This window comes from Notechis scutatus, chromosome 6, assembly GCF_049901735.1.
Source record: "Notechis scutatus isolate UNSWTSFEM ecotype Mainland chromosome 6, rNotScu1.2, whole genome shotgun sequence".
In the NCBI taxonomy this organism is placed as follows: Eukaryota; Metazoa; Chordata; class Lepidosauria; order Squamata; family Elapidae; genus Notechis; species Notechis scutatus.
In genome coordinates this window covers 52,923,462-52,944,532 of record NC_142014.1, presented here as the reverse complement: position 1 = coordinate 52,944,532, position 21,071 = coordinate 52,923,462, and the positions used below count along the sequence as shown (strand labels likewise).

General features: G+C 38.1%; 1 long non-coding RNA gene across 1 annotated transcript; it reads right to left on the bottom strand.

The window, feature by feature from the left end:
• Positions 1-1,033: 1,033 nt before the first annotated feature.
• LOC148130224 (uncharacterized) lies at positions 1,034-20,777 on the bottom strand. Its single transcript, XR_015750115.1, has 3 exons — positions 20,684-20,777; positions 9,681-9,782; positions 1,034-1,375 (listed from the first exon to the last, which is right to left on the bottom strand). It is a non-coding gene; the product is annotated as an uncharacterized LOC148130224 (long non-coding RNA).
• Positions 20,778-21,071: the final 294 nt, after the last annotated feature.

Below are 21,071 nucleotides of genomic sequence, written 5' to 3'. Positions count from 1 at the left end.
GGCCTAACACAAAAGGCCAGCCTTGGACTTGGTGTGCCGGGGGGTGGGGGGGTGCGCCAGGCTTTATTTATTTATTTATTTCCTTCAGGGAAGGGGAAACGGATTGAAATAGGCAACGAGAAGAGGGGGAAATTGGCAAAAAAAAGGGCTCGTTCTTTTTCTTTTCTCTGGTGTTTACCCTACTGATGTTAGGTGTTGGCGCAGTACAGAGATCAACCCTGGAGCGATGGCATCACAATTCTCTCTCACACACACACACAAACAAAAAGGCGAGGCGGCTGTAGGTTTCATGCACACATTTACCTGCGAGCGTTCCCTATGGCACCGAATTGCCCTTATTTTTGAGGAAGGAAAAGTGCGTATTGCAAAAACCCTAGCATCAGTGACAGGCGCCTTATTTATGAAATCCCCGTGGCTCTACTACGTGAATGCGCTTTTCGACACCAGCCTCTGTCTCAAAATGCATTTTGTGTTGTGCTCTGCAGAGGATAGCGGACCAGCCATTCTTTAAACCAAATCTTATTCCAGTTATCTGTCTAATTGGCATCCGCAAGGTGGTAGTCGTGGGAAGTTTCTAGAACAGCAGTATTCAAAATTGAACCCAAAGAGAACGTCTGTCAAGTTGGAGCTGCAAAAAAAAAAAAGGCACCCTCCCTGCAGTGCACCAACTCCGTTAACTCCAGTCAGAAAGCACACATTTTTGCCCATTTTCCTCCCTCCCGCCACGCGTTCTTGCAAGACTTTTTCTGCAGCTCAAAAACAGGCAGAATTTCCCGGGGTCCGAGTTCTCTCGCATGGTTGGGAAAATCTGAACAGCGCAGTCGTATGTGGGTTTATTGGAAGTAAATTGGATTAAATTCAAAGAACGTAGACATGAAAAGGACCGGTCCTTAAATGTGTATCAGTGCCTGCAATTTTGCCTGCCCCTATCAGCATTTTTCACATTCGTCATCATCCTAGGGGAATAATGTGGGTGAAAAATAACATGCAGTTTCTGCAGCGGCCGATTGTTTTCATGCGGTCGCCCATCCTATACCTTTTTCAGAAGACACCGTATTTTTATTTTTTAAATAAAAGGCTTGCAATAAACGCTTCAAGTCGTCATCCTGCGATGTTTACAAAGTCGGAACTTTCGTTTTCAACATATCCTTTTACGTGCCCTTATTGGCCCTCAGTTACCCGGAGGCCTGCCTTCCTAAACCTTCATTGGCTTGGAGCTCCGTTTGTTTCCTTCCTTTGCACTCTAATTGGTCACGGATTAATTATTTTGGTTTAATTGAAAAATCCTCGACAGATGAACTCGGGATGAAAGTCAGGTCTGGCACCACGCCCAAAGGAGATGACGAATGTCTCCTGGCTGGAGGGAGCTTGTCCTCTGCGGAAAAAGGGACAATAATGAGATCCTTACTGGAGAAAAGCCTCCTCCATTGGAGGTTTGTGCACAATTAGAGTCCAGGCTGATATATTTCGCTATTCTGAAATCTAGTTTATATTACAGTGATTGAGTTTATTTATTTATTTTTATTTATTTATTTGATTTGCCAATTGTTTACAAGATAATAAGTATAAGTGTATACATAGTTGTGAATACATGAAATGGGTACATATAAGAAAAATAAAAGAAGAATAAGAGAAACAATAGGACAGGGACGGTAGGCACGTTGGTGCGCTTATGCACGCCCCTACAGACCTCTTAGGAAAGGGTGAGGTCAATAGTAGACAGTCTAAGGTTAAAGTTTTTGGGGTTTGGGAAGAAACTACAGAGTCGGGTAGAGTATTCCAGACATTGACCACTCTATTGCTGAAGTCGTATTTCCTGCAATCAAGTTTGGTGCGGTTAACTTTGAGTTTGTATCTATTGTGTGCTCTTGTGTTGTTATGGTTGAAGCTGAAGTATTCATTGACAGGTAGGACATTGCAATGTATGATTTTATATACCATGCTTAAATCAGACCGAAGACGGCGTAATTCAAGGTTTTCTAGTTCTAGAATTTCAAGTCTGGTGGCATAAGGTATTCTACAACGAGTAGAGGAGTGGAGAACTCTTCTTGTGAAATATTTCTGGACTTTCTCAATTGTGCTAATATCAGATACGTAATGTGGGTTCCAGACTGATGAACTGTATTCGAGTATTGGTCTAGCAAATATTTTGTATGCTCTGGTTAGTAGTGTGATATTACCAGAGAAAAAGCTACGTAGGATTAGGTTAACAACTCTTAATGCCTTTTTGGCTATGTAGTTGCAGTGGGCTCTAGCACTTAGATCATTAGAGGTGAGTATTCCAAGGTCCTTTACAGAGCTTGGGTCATCAACAAGATCTTGACTATTCAGCTTGTATTTTATTTTCTGATTTTTTTTGCCAATATGTAAGACAGAGCATTTATTTGTTGAGATTTGAAGTTGCCATTTGTTTGACCATTCTGATACATAGTCAAGATCTTTTTGTAGGGTAGCAGTGTCTGTGGTATTGAACAGCTTTACATCATCAGCAAAAAGAACGCAATTGCTCTTAATATGATCACAGAGGTCATTTATGTAGAGTATGAAGAGAGTTGGTCCTAGAACACTGCCTTGGGGGACACCACTATTGACAGGTACAGAATTTGATAGGACGCTCCCAATTTTGACCATTTGTTGTCTGTTTGCCAGGAATGCTTCTATCCAGTTATTCAGTTGTCCAGAGATACCATAGGATTTTATTTTTAGGAGTAGTTTGTCGTGTACCACTGAATCAAAGGCTTTACAGAAGTCTATGTAGATTGCGTCTATTGCTTTGCCCTGGTCGAGTTGTGTCGTCCATATGTTTTTGCAGTGTAAGAGTTGCAGATTACAGGATAGTTTTTTCTGAAACCAAATTGTTTATTGGAGAGTAGGTTGTTTGTCTCTAAGTGGAGGATGATGGATTGGTTAATAATTGATTCCATGACTTTACAGGTGATGCAGCATAAGGAGATTGGTCTGTAATTTTCAACTAGGCTTGGGTCTCCCTTTTGAAGATGGGGATGACTGTGGCTTGTGACCATAGGTTAGGCAAGGAGCTGGTCCTGAAAGATTTTTCAAAGATTATGCTTAGAGGTTTGGCTATGGCAGTGGATAGCTTTTTTAAGAAGTAGGCACATATTCCATCAGGTCCAATAGATAGAGATGGTTTTAGATTGCGTAGTGCTTTTTCAACATTGTCTTCTGTAAAATCGATATGTATTAGATCATTGTTGTTATCTGTGGTACGGCTAGGAAATACTGGGCATGATCCATTGCTGTTTACAAATACTGAGCTGAAGAATGTGTTAAAGATGTTGGCTTTAGTGGTGTCGTCGTTGCAGTCTTTACCATCAGGTCCTATCAAGGGTGGGATAGACCTTGAGTCTTTTAGTTTGTTGTTTACAAAATTGTAAAAAGCACGGGTGGAATTGGTGCTTAGAAGGTTTTCCTCTTGTTTAATGTGATAATTGATGCATTCGGTCTTTATCTGGTGGCATAAATTTTTGTATCGGCTTTTGAAATTGGCAACGTGACCAGATTTGTTTTTCCGCCAGAGTGATCTCTTTTTGGATTGAAGTTTCCTTATTGTTATGGGTAATCTGCTTTTTTGTTTTGTTTTGGGAGTTGTTGTTGGTACATATAGTTTGATGACTCTTTTGACTTCAAGTAAAAATATGTTGTAATGGTCTTCAACAGTATTGCATCCAGTGAATAGAGATTGCCAATCAAGGGATGAGAGATCGTTGTCTATAAGATCATAGTTGCCTTTTTTGAAGTTACAATTGGGGATTACATCATTGTGGTGATTTTTGTGTGGGCGTATGTTGAGACAAAAGTCAATCATATTGTGGTCACTGCTGGAAAAGGGTTCTTTAGTTTGTATTCCGTAAATTAAATTCAAACTATTGCAGAAGATGAGATCGAGGCAGTTGTTTAGTCTAGTGTTGTTGGTTACTAGTTGTTCCAGTCCCAGATTTGTAATAGCATTGTAGAAGGTTGTGTGTATGATTTCAGTTGTACATTCATTTAGGGTCCAGTCAATATGAGGTAGATTGAAATCACCAAGAAAGATAAAAGAGTATGGGCAGGATGCAGCCCATGTTAGTAATGTATTTAGCTTGTTTACATGTTCGATGTCATAATCAGGTGCTCTGTAACATAGTAAGAATCGAATTGTGATATTTAAGGATAGTTCACAGATGATGGTCTCAGGAAGAGCAAGCTCCTGGGTAACTTGGATATTTTTTAGATGTAAGGACTTTTTATAGAAGATAGCAACACCACCTCCTCTACGAATTTCACGATCTGATCGGTAAACATGATAGTCCCTTACTGTGGTAATGGAGTCAGGGAGAGATGCATTGAGCCATGTTTCACAGACAAATATAATGTCGAATTTAGCCATATTTAGTAGGAGGAAAAATTCAGGTATTTTATTCACGAGGCTTCTTGCATTGAGTAGTTTGCATTTAAGGCCAGTAGTAGTTGGAATTGAGGTAGTTAGGGGCGTGCATGCCTAGTCTTGGGTGATGGTGGATCGGTTGAGGTAGGGTTGTGGTTGAGGGTTAAAGCTGAGTTGCGGGTTGTGTGGCTTACTTTTGATACAGTCAGCATGGTAGTCAATGTACAGGTCCTTCTCTCCATTGTCTAGACGTTTTTGAGTTCAGTGCGGAGTACACGGGAGCGGGCACGTTGCTGTATGGTTAGGTCAGGGCGACAACGGAGGTTCTTATGGTTGGTGTTGGTTTTGGCGAGTGAATTTATAGTGTAAATGAATTTACGTTTGCTTGATTCATTTTTGCAAATGACCCTGCACAAGCGTGGGGCCACAGAGCCGTCTCTGTTTTTGAGCTCTCGCCAATGCGGAAATGTCAAGTATTTCATCAGCGGAGATGGTTGATGCTTGATAATCACTGATGATGTTTCGGACAGTTGTGATGTCATCATTGTCATTGATGTCCTCTAGACCAAATAAGATGGCGTTTGGACGTTTCCGTTCACGCTCAACGGCTTCTCTGATGAGGATTGGGATATCAATATTTGTCTGGGTTGTGTTTATTTGTGGATTGGGTTTTGGATTGGGTTGTGGTTGTTGGGTAGAGATGTGGTTTGTAGCTATTGGATGTTCAGGTTTTTGCGTTGTGTCTTTTTTTTCAAGGTTGGATATTCTTTCTTTTACGGCGTCCAGGGATGCTACTATGGTGTTAAGGGATGTTTCAATGGTTTCAATGGTATCAATTCTTTTTAGACAGATCCAGTTTGGGTCTGCATGATTTGCAGAGATATGGAAACTCATTGGATGATTCTAGGTATTGAATCATTTGCTCAAGTAATCCCAAGCAGTCATGATGAGCGTATTTTTTACACAGAGAACATTTGATGGAGTTTTCATATCCTTTAGATTTTTGTAGCATTTAAGGCATGTGCAGGAGTCTTGTGGTTCATTGGTGGGGATTATCTTCTCTTTAGGTTGTGGTTTGGCGTTGGATTTTCTTTTTGGCATGGTAGGTTTGTTAAGATAGTATGTTGATTGAATTAATTAAAGGAACAATTTTGGGTAATCTATATAGCCAATATCAAATCAAACAATCAATTGCAGTAATCTCTCTAGTCAGATAATATTCCTGAGCAACAATCTGCCTAATCAATTAATTACTCTAATCACTAATCAATTAATTACACTAATCATTAATCACACTGTTCATTTAAATTCACTAAATCATTTATAGGCGTTACATTAAAACACTACCAAACAAACTCATTGTAGCTTAATGTGATATGTGATTCCAAAGACAGAACTATGTGCCACTTGGATTAGAATGTTTATTTTTCAAGGATGAACAAAATGTTCCTAAGTTTTTCTTCTGAACACAGACTCAGACAAAAGACTTGCCTCTAAACGTGAGATTCTTTTTATCATAATATTCTGAATCTTCTGTCAACCAATTTGAAGCAATTCTGTTTCTTCTAACCAATTTCTGGCCTCAATAAGAAGTGTAAATTATTTAAAAAGTCCCATTTGTTTGGCTTTGATTCCATTGCATCTAATGAAGTGTATTCAGATGAATTTTGTGTGAAAATAAATGTTTTGGTTTGACACATATACCAGGAATCTTGTGCTTGTTTCTTGTGATAATCAAATATTCAGCAATTTAATTTTTAAAAAAATATGGTTGGAGTATGCTTAGGCCATGGAGAGAGGAGAAGGCAGATAATTTGTTTTGTTGCGTGTTTGAATTTTCACAGGCATCCTAAAAAAAAAAAAAAACCTGCAGGATTGGGAGAGCCAACAGCTGGATTTTATTTTTCTCAAATGCCCCTAAACCTTATTTTACATAAAAATTTTAGACTGTATGATTGATTATGTGCCATCAAGGCATTGATTTCTAGCAACCACATAGATATATTTTATCTATGAGAATCTATCCCTGAACTGGTCTTTCAGGTCTCCCAACAATGACCTAGTAGCACTGAAACTGGGTTCATCCACTTAGCTTCTGTTTGTCCTTTTTTATTTCTTTCCAGCTTTTCCAGAGAGCTAGGTCTTTGCATAATGTATCCAAAGCAGTATAATTTATCTTGTAAACAATTGGCAAATCAAATAAATAAATAAATACATTTGAGCCTGATTATTTGTGCTGATATATTCAATAATCCATTGTTTTAATTTATAGGCTTTAATTAATTTATTTATCTGTGATATTCTCAGCAATCTTCTCCAATACCAAAGTTCAAAAGGGTCAATGCTATCCTGCTTCTTTAAAGTCCAACTTTCATTTCCATATAATATTACAGGAATATCATGGCTTCTAGAATTCTATATCTTTGTAGGTAGACATATCACAGTATCACCTTTTTCCAAGTCTCCTTCATGGCTGTATGATTATGTTATTTGTTAAAGGCTCCAGTGTTTATTTAATTGCCCAATTTTCTGAGTTCATACAATACATCTGGCAAAAAAGTTTCTGACAAGTTTTTTTTTTTAAACAAATTTTATTAATTTTAAAGACAAACAAATCATCATTAACCATTACATACTTGAACCTTTTTCCATTATAAATTTTACAAGTCAAATAAAACCTTATTTTATACAATATAATTCTATTTTAAACCATTTCCATATGAGCATACAAATACCTCTTTTCCAGTTTCTCTTTACTTCTCTTTACTCTTATTCAATTTCACTATTATTATTTCATCTATTTCTTTCTGACTTGGTTACCATTATTCTCATTCTATATTTCTGCAAGGTTTTATTAATTCTCCCAGAAACATAAACACACAACACACAAACATATAAAAAATCTTTTAGGAAAGTAACTTGGCCCCAGGTACCTCTCTCTACATGGACTTCAATTATATTCATGCTCATCTGACATGTCATTACCTATTTTATTTACCATTCTATGTCTTCTATATTGGCTTCTCCACACATTTCACTCTTCTTAATTCTATCTTATTTAATCCATCTTAATTTAAGTCATTATATTTGTATCTTTTGTCCATTCTTTATTATCCCTTTGTCTCATTCCTTATAATAAAAAAAAAAAGAATTTCTCCTGGAATCACTAAACAGAGTATGATGCCTTTCTATCTTCCCCCTAAAATAATTAGATTAACATTTAAAATAACACCTAATACCCAATGTGACTCTGCTTGGTACATTCTATCTACTAATTTTTTTTTTAATAAAAGAAAAATAATAAATCCAAAATGATTAAATACATAGTTAAATAATAGATCTAAATATTGAATCTTATAACATTCCCATTGCCTTTTCCAAAAACAAATGCTACAATAATAATTTTATAATAACATCAATACCATAGTCATATTAAACTCTTTAATTAAAACTCAATATTCTAAACATTCCCTTTAATATTTTATTAGATTTTAAAATCAATCATTACTAAACATTTCAACATTTTAATCTCTTATTAACTCTTAAACCATTCTAATTTTCTATTTCTAATACAAATGCTACAATACCATCTTATGTACCTTGCAAAATCTTTTTTAAAGAAATTATACTTTACCCTTTGTCCCTAAAAAAGATTCCTCTTTTCCCATCTAATTTCAAAACTTTGTGGCTTTTCTCCACCTTTTCCCTTTCTTTCTTCTCCCACCAGACCTTTCTACCCCCTTCTCCTAGCCTCTGCCTTACTGGCTTCCCTTCTCTGTTGTGTTCCTTTTTCTTTTGTTTACTATCATTATATTAATTTTGCACCTTATTTTTCTCTTTCTTGAGTGTTTTTTTAAATCTTAAGTCCTTCATTTTCCTTCCTTCCTTTCTTCCTTCTTTCTTAGTTAAATTTTGAAATTCATTAAAGATGGCTTCTTCTTCTTCTTCTTCTTCTTCTTCTTCTTCTTCTTCTTCTTCTTCTTCTTCTTCTTCTTCTTCTTCTTCTTCTTCTTCTTCTTCCTCCTCCTCCTCCTCCTCCTCCTCCTCCTCCTCCTCCTCCTCCTCCTCCTCCATCTGTTGTAGTGTTTGTTGATAAGTAACAAGCGCCATTTCTAAAAAAAGGAAGGCTTCTTTCACACCATCTTCGCCATCTTTTTTTGTTTGCTCATATTCTTTTCTCAGTTCCTCAACAGAAAAAGCCATTATAAATCTTTTCTTTTCTTTTTTTTTCTCCCCTCTTTCTTCTTGCAACAACCAAGATATTTCAAAAAATAGAACAATCCCAAAGTCATCAATCAATCCACGCCAAGACAAAGTTCTCACTTTCTCTTCCTGGGGTAGTATCAATCAAAAAAAGAAAGTCCAAATCTGTATCTTAAAGCCTCATTGCAATACATTTCAGTCTTCAAATCCTTAAGGCATCTCCTCCAACAAAATCTTAACATATAAATATATTTTTTGTCCTCTCCCTTCCCACTTATCACATAAAGCCAGTTTTTACCTAAAAAAGACAGGTTTCTCAGTATCCACTTGTTGATTCCGTAGGGAAGGAGAGTAAACTTTCCTTTCAGCACCTCAAAATTGCCGCTTATTTTCTCTTCTGGAAAGTATCATTCAAAAAGCCATAATTTCCAGGAATTGTGTTAAATATGTCTTAGAGTCCTGGGTCAACCAAGAAAAACTTTCACTCTCAAAGGCTTTCTCCTCTTCCTCCTGCGCATTCTTACCCAGCTGCCGGCTTCTTTGTGGCGGCCATTACGGACCGCCGCTGCACCGTCTTGGGAAAAGGGGTTCTGCCGGCCGGGGAGAGGGTCTGCAACACCCCCAAACCCCTCTCCGGATCCCCCTATCTTCAGCCGCCCCCTGCAGGGCAGCCTTAGCTCCAAACCCGTCCGGATCGGAGCACCAAAAACGGCTAGCGCAGCAGGGATCGCGCAGTGTCGCGAATCCCTGCCTCTCGCGAAGCCGACAAACCGGAAGTCCCAAGTTTCTGACAAGTTTAAGGCTCTCTTTGTTGTACAAGTACACTTTATGGAAAGGATTTTACAAAATTAATGGTTTGATCTATGTGGCTACTACGGCTACTGGAACCATGCCCTTTATTGTACAGTTGGAGTGTCTCATTAAAGGGTGCGCTGGAATGCAAACTTGCTAGTTTCAGAACTATCAACTATTATTCATCTCTAGATTGCCTGGTAAAATTGGGCATTGCAGACAACGTTTTGCAGTGATCCCAGTTCTTCCCATTGTGCCATGTTTAGAAAATAATGCTGAGAGAAGACAGCTGCTGACTTACGGTGCCCTTCTGGGTTTTATCATGTGTGTCATTCTGTTCAACATTTTGAATGAACCATTTGGGGAGGTCATCCAGACTTGTGGAGTGCTCCTTACCACCCACCTATAAGGAAGTAGACAGATATGTTGAAAATTGCCTAAGTTTGAGAGTAGGCTGGATGAAGGAGCTAACATTAAACCAAGAACAAGATGCTAATCATAAGGTTGTGTTCCCTTAGAAAGTTCCTTAATTATTATTAGATTCCAGATGAAGGGAACTTGGAAGAATTATTCCTGGTTTGCTAGTTGGAAACCCTCCTTAGCTCCTCAGATTTGTTGATGTATTGGTTTATCTCATCTTCTGCAACATGGGGACACTAAAGAAAGTATCTGAAAGCTTCAGTTGGTACAAAACAGTTCACCTAATCTTATAACTGGCCTCATATGATGCAAAGATTTGTCCTGATTGCCCATACTTGTTTATGTGTCACAATTGAAGGTGTTGATAATTTCTGATAATGAGGGGTCTTTAACTTACTGACATTTCAAGCCCTAAATAGTGTAGAATCTGACTGAAGGATGTTCAACTTCCCTCCATTGTTAATAGCCCATCTTTCTGGCACACCAGAAAGGCTTTGCCGTGAGTTGCTCCCATGCCACGGAACACACCAGCTTTTACCTTCCATTCTCTCAGCCTTTTGGAAATGTACAAAGACATACCTCTCTTGCTAGATTTTGAAGGGTTAAGCTATTTTAGATCAAAGTATTAATGCTTGTGTTTGGTTTTTTTAAATGTTGGTAGTCTCCTTGAGAACTTGCCAGAATAAAAGAGTTGGGTATAAATACAGTTCTGGTATATTCAGTAAAGCATCATCAAACAATGTTTGGCTTAGTGAAATATATGAATCCAGCCCCAGTCTGCCTAGCTAAAATGATTTCTTTTCTTTTCTTTCTTTCTTTTCCTCCCTCCCTCCCTTTCTCCATCTATCCATCCATCTATCTATCTCCTTCTATATATCATTGCTCAAATCATCAGCAGCTTGCACTGTTAGGGTGACTATTTATTTAAATTAACATTATAGAACATGCAACATTTCCAAGTTAATTGATAAGAATCTTTATGAAGGAGGTCCCTAGAATATACACAAGGAACTCTGTAGCTTCTTGCCCTTTAGGCTTTTATTTCTATGCAATGATTTCTACATGCTGGAAGATGGGTATGTTGAACAATAAATGATAGTTTAGTTTCATATAAGGCAGCAGAAAGTTAAAATCTTACTTATTAGGACTATGCAAGCTTCGAAACTGGCTTGGAAATTCTTAATCTACAAGCACAGTATTTCTTACTTACTCCTTACAACAGTCACCTTTTTTTTGCACAAGCCTGAAAGAAAATGCTACTTGATAGATGTTCTGTCTTAATAACTTCTTTCTTAGGCTCTTGCAGAAGCCTAAAAAAAGAGAAAAGGGCTACTTTAAGGAACAGCAGAGAAGGCTTGTCCTTGTATACATGTGAGATCTTAAGTATTTTTTTCCAAATCACTTTGAAATCCTGCTTAACTATAAGATTTATTATGTTGTTCTTAGGTTGATAGTAATAAGATTTGTAACTAAATAAGATTTCTAAGTCATAATTATGGCTGGACATGGTATGTGAATCCATCCAGTTATGGTTTATTCAATAAGTCAGGGTTAATCAACCTATGACAGTGTGATTAGCCAAGTCATAAGATTATTTATCCATCCATTCATTCATTGTTTTTATTAACTGCTTAGTCCCTAAGGACACTTGGTGATTGGCAAGATACAGTTCCTGAAAAATCATGGTTGAGTAATGTATTCCCTTGCCCACTAGATGGTACTTTGTCCCTTTGTGTGGCAGGCAGGCAGCAGCTCTCAGGTTTGTTCCGGTAGTGGCTGCTTTGCTTTATGCAGAAGCTTCTACCAATGGCGCCATTTGTTCACATGCAAATGGCATCCGTGCATAAGAGTGCACATCATCAGGAGGGAGAGAAGAAAAAGGAAAAGTGGTTGTCATTTTGACTTTTCATATTAGGTGCAGAAAACTCTGTTAAACAGAATACAGCCAGAGTTCCAAAGAGAACAATGATGTGTTCCCCACAGAAAACACTTCAGGCCTATTCAAAGACATTGTGAATTTATGCTGCAATTCCAGGATACTTTTTGCATGACTATTCCTGTAGTTTCCTTACAAAGATTACAGAACGCCCACAGGGTATTTTGTAGCCTTATCTAGCCTAACTATTGTTTTGAACTCTTAAATAATGATTCCTTCAAGTCAAGATCTACGCCTGGCATTTCATGAATGCACAGAGTATTTTTAGCAACAAAAGGGGATATGGTTTGTCTGTGCCCTGTTTGGAGATGTTTTTCTAGTGTCTCTTGCAGATCTTGGAGGCCGCCCAGCTCCATCTTAACTTCCAAGCCCAGATGTAGTCACATGGGTGCTAGCACTTTTTAGAGAACAGCAAAAAGCCGTGGAGAAGAAGAGCAATGCAGTTTTCAAAGTATGAAAGAAAAAAAGAGTGCAAATACAATTGTAAAATGGCTTGTGATATGATCAGACTCCAGCTGGGTTTAAAAGCTGGGAGCAGGATGATCAGAGCCTGATCATATCAGGATGACTGTAGAAAAATACAAATGAAGGTGAGAGATCCTTGATGCTCTCTGAGCTTGGTTGTTTTCTTGCAAAGATTTCATTACCCGAACTAAGTAGCATCATCAGTGATGGCAAGAAAGCAACCAAGTGTCTGCAAGAAAACAACCAGGCTCACAGAGCACCAAGGACCCCCTCATTTCAATTCTAAGCTATAAATATTCTCCTTTATTGGTACAAATGAAGGTGCTAACAAGTTGAGGCTTATGACAATTGCACAAACACATTCCTCGTAGTGAGCTATATCCAAAGTTGAATGAATAGATTCCTGGGAACATAGCAGGAATTCCTTTGCTCTCCCTGTCCTTGGACCTGCTCAGGCCTAAATATGCTCTATTTTTATAAGGACTGTGTCTATTTCAGAGGATATTTGAAGCGTGCCTTTTCATGAATGCATCAACGGGGGTTAAAAATCTGATCTGCAGGCAGAACATCATTCATCAACATGAATGACAAATCGAATATAAAAAAATAAAAATGGATACAAAAATAGTCACATTAATTAAACACACACACCACACACACACGTGCGTGCGTGCACATACAAACACAAACCAATTGGATGCAATTTGTTTGGTTTAGCTTATTGTGTGAACCTGATCATTTAACAATACTATGCGTGTGAATTCAGTCTCTGGCTTGCAAAACAGGTATAAAAGAAAAATTAGTGCAATATGTGAGTCCAGTATATAGTTTTGAGAAAAGGCAACACTGTTAAACTCAGACTCACCGTTATATATGAAGATGTTTGGGGTGCCTGAGGCACAAAAATAATACAGGTAGTCCTCAATTTATGACCAATTGTTTAGCAACTATTCAAAGTTACAAAAGATCCCCCCACAAGCTACCAGTTTCAAAGTTACACTTGCTGCAGCACCCCAACAGTCATTCACCCTTATGAATAACCGCAGACACTGCAGTGCGGCCCTCCCACCTATCTGCCATTCATCCAGCTTCACCAGGTCCCTACAGATCTTGGGCCTGCTATCACCTATGGATCCCTGCGGGGCTTGGGCCTCTTCCCTACTCACCGTCAGTCATTTTGCACTTATCTTTTGAAGATCCCCAAAGTTCTGGTCACTCTGTCCTTCAGCGTCCCTAGGTTGCACAGCTGTGACATAGAGATTGTAGAGAATGGCTCGTCCAGGGATAGGAGTCAAACAGGGACTTAGTCTAGAATCTCTATGTGGGCTCAAGAGGGCAAAGTCCTAACCCCCCACCCCCCTTAATATCATTGAACCACATCTAGCCTCATCTAGGTGCAAATCATCAATCCAAGAAGTTTCCTGTGCATAGGCTTGAGCAATAAATCAATTAATTGATTTTTCCATGTATGGACCAGGTTGTTTGTGCCTGTTGGAGACTTTAGGTAATTGTGTGATGGGAGCGGGAGAAGGCCCAAGCTCTGGGACAGAAGACCTGTGGGGACCTGATGGGGTGGGAAAGCAGGCTCAAGGGCTTTGGGGACCCTGAGGGGCAAGAAGCAGGGCGTGGGCTCCTAGAGGATGGGACAGGCTTTGGAGGCCTGGGATAGATCGCATTAGGGAGAGCAAGGAATGGGGTGATTAAGAGAGGCAATCTCACTTAATGACCATCTCGACATGTGACCATAACAGGCAGGCTCCATTACTATCATAGATAGAGGAATACTTATAAAAACATTTGTTGGTTATAACAATTATGCGATTAAAAAATAGTTTATTCCGCAAAGGAAATTCCCATCTCTTATCATGAGACAGAGCTTTGCAACCAGTTTCTCTGCTTACAACACAATTTTGCAAATCTTATTTGCAAAGTTCCCCTTTGGTGGTTTATTTGTTGCTATTTATTTACCATAGTAGTTAATCACTTCAAGCAACCCCAGAGTATTCTCCAAGCGATGCTCAGAAGATATGGATTGTACTTAAATAGAATAATTGTTTTCTTTGAATTTCTAACACATAGATATGTCTGGGGGGCGGGGGGGAGATATAGGATGTCTAGTTATTTGCATAATTATTAAACATTGCATATTTATTTATTTATTCCATTTGTATCTCCCCAAAATCCAGAGAGTCTCAGTGGCAATAATAGGACTCAAGTGGCATTATTGTGGCTTCTACCAGGGATTCATGACCTAACAGCCATCTTTTTTTCCAAATAAGAAAATACTCTGTTTTATCAGCGAGCTGCACCTTCCTTCAATTCCATTTTCTGTGTTATGCTTGATATAGAACTTTATCCACATTGAGCATATTCTTTATTTAATGCATGTTTATATTGCTTCCTATGCAAATATATCTCAAAGTGGTTTACCAACTATAGAATGCAACCATAAAAACAATCGATTGAAGAAATATATCCAGTAAAATGTATTCAACAAGAAGGAAAGAGAATCCAAAGACACATTTCTCTTGGCATCCCATCCATGTGGGGAAAAGCCCAATGAAGAGACAAGTCTTTAGTAGGTGCCTAAGTAATAAAGAATCACTCACAAGTTTCAGAAGGAATTTATATTCCAGAATATCAGTGCCCCAATCAACTAGACCCACAAGTATCAGTTCTCTGTGACTGTTATAGAAGACAATGTGAAACAAGGGCAGGGCTTCAGTTGTGCATTTGCCATCTTTAAATTTTTGATATTTGCTTTGCCCCTCTGATGTCTCTGGTCCAATTGGATAGACAGAAAGCCTGAGAGGAAGGTTTCCTACAGTGGTTCATTGAATCACTGCAGTTGTTAAGCAAATCTAACTTCTTCCATAGACTTTGCTGGTAGGAAGCCAGCTGGAAAGGTTACAAATGGTGACAGTGCAGTTATCATAAATACATGTCAGTTGCCAATTGGCCAACTTTTGATCACATGACTGTGGAGGGATGCTGCAACAGTCATAAGTGTGAAGACTGGTCATTATTTTCTTTCCTCTGCCATCGTGATTTCGAACAGTTACTAAACGAATGGTGGTAAATCAACTATTACCTGTATATCCACGTCCCGCTTTGGGGCAGTCCTGTCTGCTTATTGTTTTCGATTCTGATCCATTCTTCTTGAATTAGCCCTATTCCCGAGTCTCTTGACCTCTAGGCCAACTAATGTATGGGTGGGTGGCAGGTTAAGGAAAAGGAAGATTTGAATGGTGCATTGTAATAGGTTGGGACATGAAAATATTTCATCTGCATGTGTGGGAAAGCTTTTTGTTTGGTTTAGGAAGCAATTAGGACTAAAAACGTTACCGTATTCTGAGCCATGTGTGTTTTTCTCTGTGTGTGTCTGTATAAATATAAAGTATAAGTGTAAAACCAGATTTTTTAATGATATTTTGTCACAATCAATAGTATTGTTTCCCTCCATGTGCTGACATGTCTCAGGGAGAATACTTGATTGTATCCTTTTAAGCAAAAATTCAGTCATTTGTGAAAGACAGAAGTGGAAAGAAAAGGAAATAAGCTTTTCTTAACGAGGAGCTGGGTGCCAAATGGATTTATTCATCAACATTGTTGGGCAGGAGAATAGAAATTGTTATGTTTTCTAAATGGAAAAAATGGCTATCTACATGGTTCTTTATGAAAGGGGTAAATGCTATAGCATTATAGCCATTAAGGGGATGGGTCCTTGGAGGGGAAAAAAGCCTAAAACAAAATATGGAATTAGCATTTTATTAAGCCTAACAAATATACAAAAATTGTGCAAGTGTTTGAGATTCAAAAATCCCCTTTAAAATCTATGATTTTTGAACCTCAAACGCTTGAGGTTCGTTTTTGTATTTTTGTTGGACTTTTTGTATTTTTGTTGGACTTAATAAAATAAATAAAATCTATGATTTTAAAGCTATGTCTGCCTAGGGAGTTTTCTTGTATACATTCTGAGTCTTAACCAAGTGGTATTAGATTGTGATTTAAAAAATTCTAGGAAGACACAACAAAGAAAGAAATTGAAATAGTGCTTTAAGAATACAGATAGATTACAGCCTATACGTTTTTAATTACAATCTTGAGAAAGCAATTTGTAGGATCCAGAAAGGAGAACCAAGTAAAGAACAGTAAAACTGCATTAATCAAAAGTATAGACGTTCAAGGTTCTAACAGGCTCTAGTTCACTAATATAACTGATGAAGCCCGGTGTACTGCAGTGTTCTTCTACTTTGCATCTTTAATCTCTTTCGTAGTTTAGTGTATTGGTTAAGGTGTTTATCTTCGATTGGGGCATTTCAAGTTCAAATTTATCAGCAGCTGTGGAAAATGCCTTCTAGTATTATTTTGGTGAGGGGTAGAAATGAAAGGAGACACCCTGTAAGTCACTTTGAGCACCTAGAGCAAGGGTGTCAAACTCACGGGCCGGATGCGTCACGTGCTGGCCCTGCCCCTGCCCAGTTTAGCAAAAGGGGGGAAAGTCCCAATAAGTCACGTGATGCTACCGTGACGATGTGAGTTTGACACCATTGACCTAGAGGAAAGATAAGTTGTAAACCTAACAAATGAGTGATGCATGCATTCATACAGGTATGCAGTACAGGTGAAACAGTCGTGGTTGGCTGTTGAGTTATTACATATTTCCAATAAGCCTCGCTAGATTCCAGTAGAACATAACTTGATTTAATGTAGTCTGGTCCATAAGAAATAGGTGAATATGTTATATTCATGAATTCCTCAAGTAAAATCCTGACATTTACAAGTCAGTTCTGCTTGGGATGACATACACTCTCCTAATTGCTTTTGCATGTAAGTGCCTTTAGTATAAAATTTATCTCAGTGTTAACAGAACTTTTTATTTTAAGACCTAACGTTTTTCCCTTGTTTCTTTGCCACAATTTTTAAATAGTAGTTGCTTCTTTCTTTTTCATCTACTAATGTATTAAAATAGCTGATGCAGTAGATTTTCTGGAACAGACATTTCTGTTAAACAGTTTTGGCTAGCTGTCTGGATCCTGCAGGTCCAAATGACCTCCAAATTTTTATTAAAGATACCCAGTCTAGGTTCTGCAACAGATGCTTACTGTTATGTCCGTCATGGAAAGAGAGACTCGGAGCCAGTGACTTGGTTTCAGCTCTTTATTTAGTTCCCGAGATCGGCTCGGCTCCAAAGGAAAAGCGGTGGCTTTTATTCCTTGGCCGCAGCGGCCGTGGCTAATGGCACCGCTTTGAATCTCCCGCGATTACTTTCCACCAATCGCGGGAGATTCGTGGCGGGCCAATCCGTGCAGCTCGCTCGGCCAATCAGCTCGCCGTGTGTCTTGACCAATCACTGCACGGCGTTTACAAGTATGTTAATGACTGTACAGAACACTTACCTTTCTCTGTTTCAGTTAGTATGTCAGGTACTTTGTCTAGCCAGGCCATAGGTTATGAATCAAATACACACATTCCAAAATCCAGACAGATTCTGATTTGAAACAGATTATAAGACATATTCCAAAGATTTACAGCAAGGCTTTCAGTAGCATCTTCAGATAATTTGCTGCTTAACTGAGCAATTGACTCAGATCCTTATAAATAGAGCAAGACACAAATGGCTTGCCAAAATTCTCCACCAAACCTTCAAAGAAATTGGGTGGATAATTTCTTAGAATTTCTCCAACAATTTCTCAAGGGTAGGAATGTCATTTATTGTAGTAAAACTGTGAAATCACCACTCTAAACATTCCTCGCTATTAACTGTAATGGGTAGGATGGCTGTTGTAAGATATAACAATGCCTAAAGGGTCATAAACTTTATAACCAGTTTTCTTATCTTAAAAGTCTTCTCGTTGTATTTAGCCAAATAGTCACTTTCAGGACTCAGGATAGAATGCTGTGTCTTCTTGCACAGATGCATTGCATAGTAGTCCACTAAGGCTACATATTATAATATTTCCACTGATGGTAAACTAGCTTTAACTATATTTTGCTGATTAAGTCTAATTTGATTATTTATTGTACCCTATGATTATTATTAAGTGTTGTACCTTTTGATTTTTGACTCTTGACAAATGTATCTTTTCTTTTATGTACACTGAGAGCATTTGCACCAAGACAAATTCCTTGTGTGTCCAATCACACTTGACCAATAAAGAATTCTCATTTGAGCAAGACATTAGCTAATGTGTTGGTCTCCAGCAGTTGTTCAGTTTCAAAACTCACTAGTTCTAGCCACCATGGCCAACAATAAGGGATATGGAAACTGAGTTGAAGTTTTGGAAGGCCCACATGGTGCTCATCCTGAGAAAATATGATTGATCATAGACAGCAGACAACAGGAAACATGTTTAAAGCCTTAACTTTGGCATGGGTGCAATGTTATAGAACAGAGGTCTGCCAACTAAACTGGTATAGACTATTCTAATGTACAGTATATGACTCCTTAGCTTTAGTATGGCATTACAGTCCCCAAAATACTTGTTAAATTGACATCATACTGAGAAACCTGAATATAGTTTAGTCTTTTTTTCTCGAAATATCTTCCATATAATCTCGTATAAATAAAGACAGAACTGGTAGAAACCAACTTTCTGATTAGGTCCAGTATATCATATATTTTCACTTTCCTTCTATAAAACTGAATGCAAGTATTCAAGGAGAAAGAAAGAAGAGGAGGCAGCAGTCTGTGGATAAACATCCAAACAAGACTTCTAGAATAAAGATGTACACAAAATGGAAAGTGTGTTTTGTTCCAGACGTTCTGCCAAAATCTTCTGGATTATATATAGTTCACCAGGCACAAAAACCGCAACATTTTTATGTTTGGGATTTTGACCATAATAAAACCTTATAGTGATTTTATGAGGAAGGTAGGATAAGGAGAATATGCATTGCCTTTCCCCCCCACCCCTGTCCTGCTCAGGAGCTTTCAGTACTGTAATACCATACCCCACAGGTCATTTGTCCCTCAGCCTGCTGTTTCCCTTACTACCCCTCTGTCAAACTTTTCAGGTAGACACTGCAGGGAATCCAGAAATGTAACTATTTTTGTTATACTATGTATTACAGAATCTTGAAAGCTTGCCTCAAAAGTTCACTGTCTGTTTTTAAGGAGACCAGTTTTAAGGCAGAGCTGTTCAAACTGTTCATACATTTTCATAGTGCATCAAGAGGTAGATGTCTTTTTATACAGCCATTTAGCAGCTATGATTGAAGTGATCCACAAGTTTAAATAATAAAGTGATAAGCAACAGGCCTAAGTAATAACTATTAGCAATAAACAAACAATAAACGAAGTTAGCCATAGGGATTTTCTTGGCTTTCTGTTTTGACAGAATGCAAGAGAATAAGACTTTGCCATTGAAGTCTTATCATTATCAGAAACCCCTTGAACTGCTGTAAGAAACACTGTTTGCAAACAATCTCTGTCTTTGATATCAAAGAACATCTGCGATGGAGTAATAAGCACAGTTGTAAAAATAACAGGCTTTGATTTCACCCCTCAGTTACGTAAACATAACCACCTCCTATAGCCTTGAATACAGTATATCACACTTTCTGGTGCCTTTTAGCCAGTAACTAACTCACTCACTCTCTCTCCCCCTCCCTCCCCCGTTATATTTCATGAATTTTTATGTATGTTTTGCTATGCAGCACCTGAGATTTGAGGTGCATTTGTTGCTTCACTCTGTATCTGAGATCCCATTTATTCAATAGGATTTGTTCAATTTGAACAAATTAACTGTTTGCATTCACATAACATGTAAAGAGAAACTTGAATATACTCCATTTTGGCTTGTGCAATGGCTGACTATCTCTCTTTCTCTCCCTACCTAGCTACCTTACTTGGATGCTTACTTTACAGATAGTATTTGTAATCTTCCCCAATTATACTGACTCTAAGGAATGTCTACTACAAAAATAGAGCATAATGAAATAATAACAGAGGCAGTCACCCCCAACCACCTAAAACTAAAGCTCGAGCAGTTCAGTTTTCAAGTGTTTACATAAAATGTTAGGAGGGTCAAGGCCAAATGTACTTTTTAGGAAGAGAACACTTAAGACAATCTGACTGCCCATTCTGTACCAGGTGCAGTTTTCCACTCACCTTCAAAACGAGTCCTACATAACAATCTCTAGCAGTGGTTTAGCTACATGGCAATCAGGCATAAATTACCACTGCAAAGGAATCCTAGCCTAGGTAAGACACACTGGTTGGAGCAATAGGTCATACCGTCCACTTCCTGCTCCAGTAGGAACCATAAATCCTGGGAAGGATGGGGGTCTCCCCAAATCTCATTGAGGGACTTACAACCTTCACACTATAATATTTTTAGTATAGTATTTTTATAAACAAAGCATTTTCATCTGAACTCAGTAGAAGCAAAATAAAAACATAACAGACCAAAATCAACAATTCAATAATTTGTAACATTTCCAAATCTTTGTACACTTAATTTAAAATCACCAATACATACTTGCCACTGCAAAGAAAGGCTAGTGCCACTTCATAAAAATCATGTAGAAGGAATGTTAAAGAACCCCTTTTAACCTCAAAGGATCAGAATGCAAGCATAGTTCAAGGAGGAGCTAAATGAGAGAAACATCTAATACGTAAAGTGGCCATTTTGTTGGAAGGAAAAACCAACCAAACCTGATTTTATGAGTGAGACAAGCTCAAAAGAACATTAACAGTAATCAAGTTATTCAAATAACTGGGTGTTCCTGTACAAACGGCTCAAAGGTTAGCCTCAAAATTTTAAACTGGTTTACAGGTAATTATCAAGACCAATGTTAGTAGATAACTGAAAGGTTTATGGGTATACAGCAGCTTTGTTGTGGTAGGATTTAATCTGACCTTGTTTT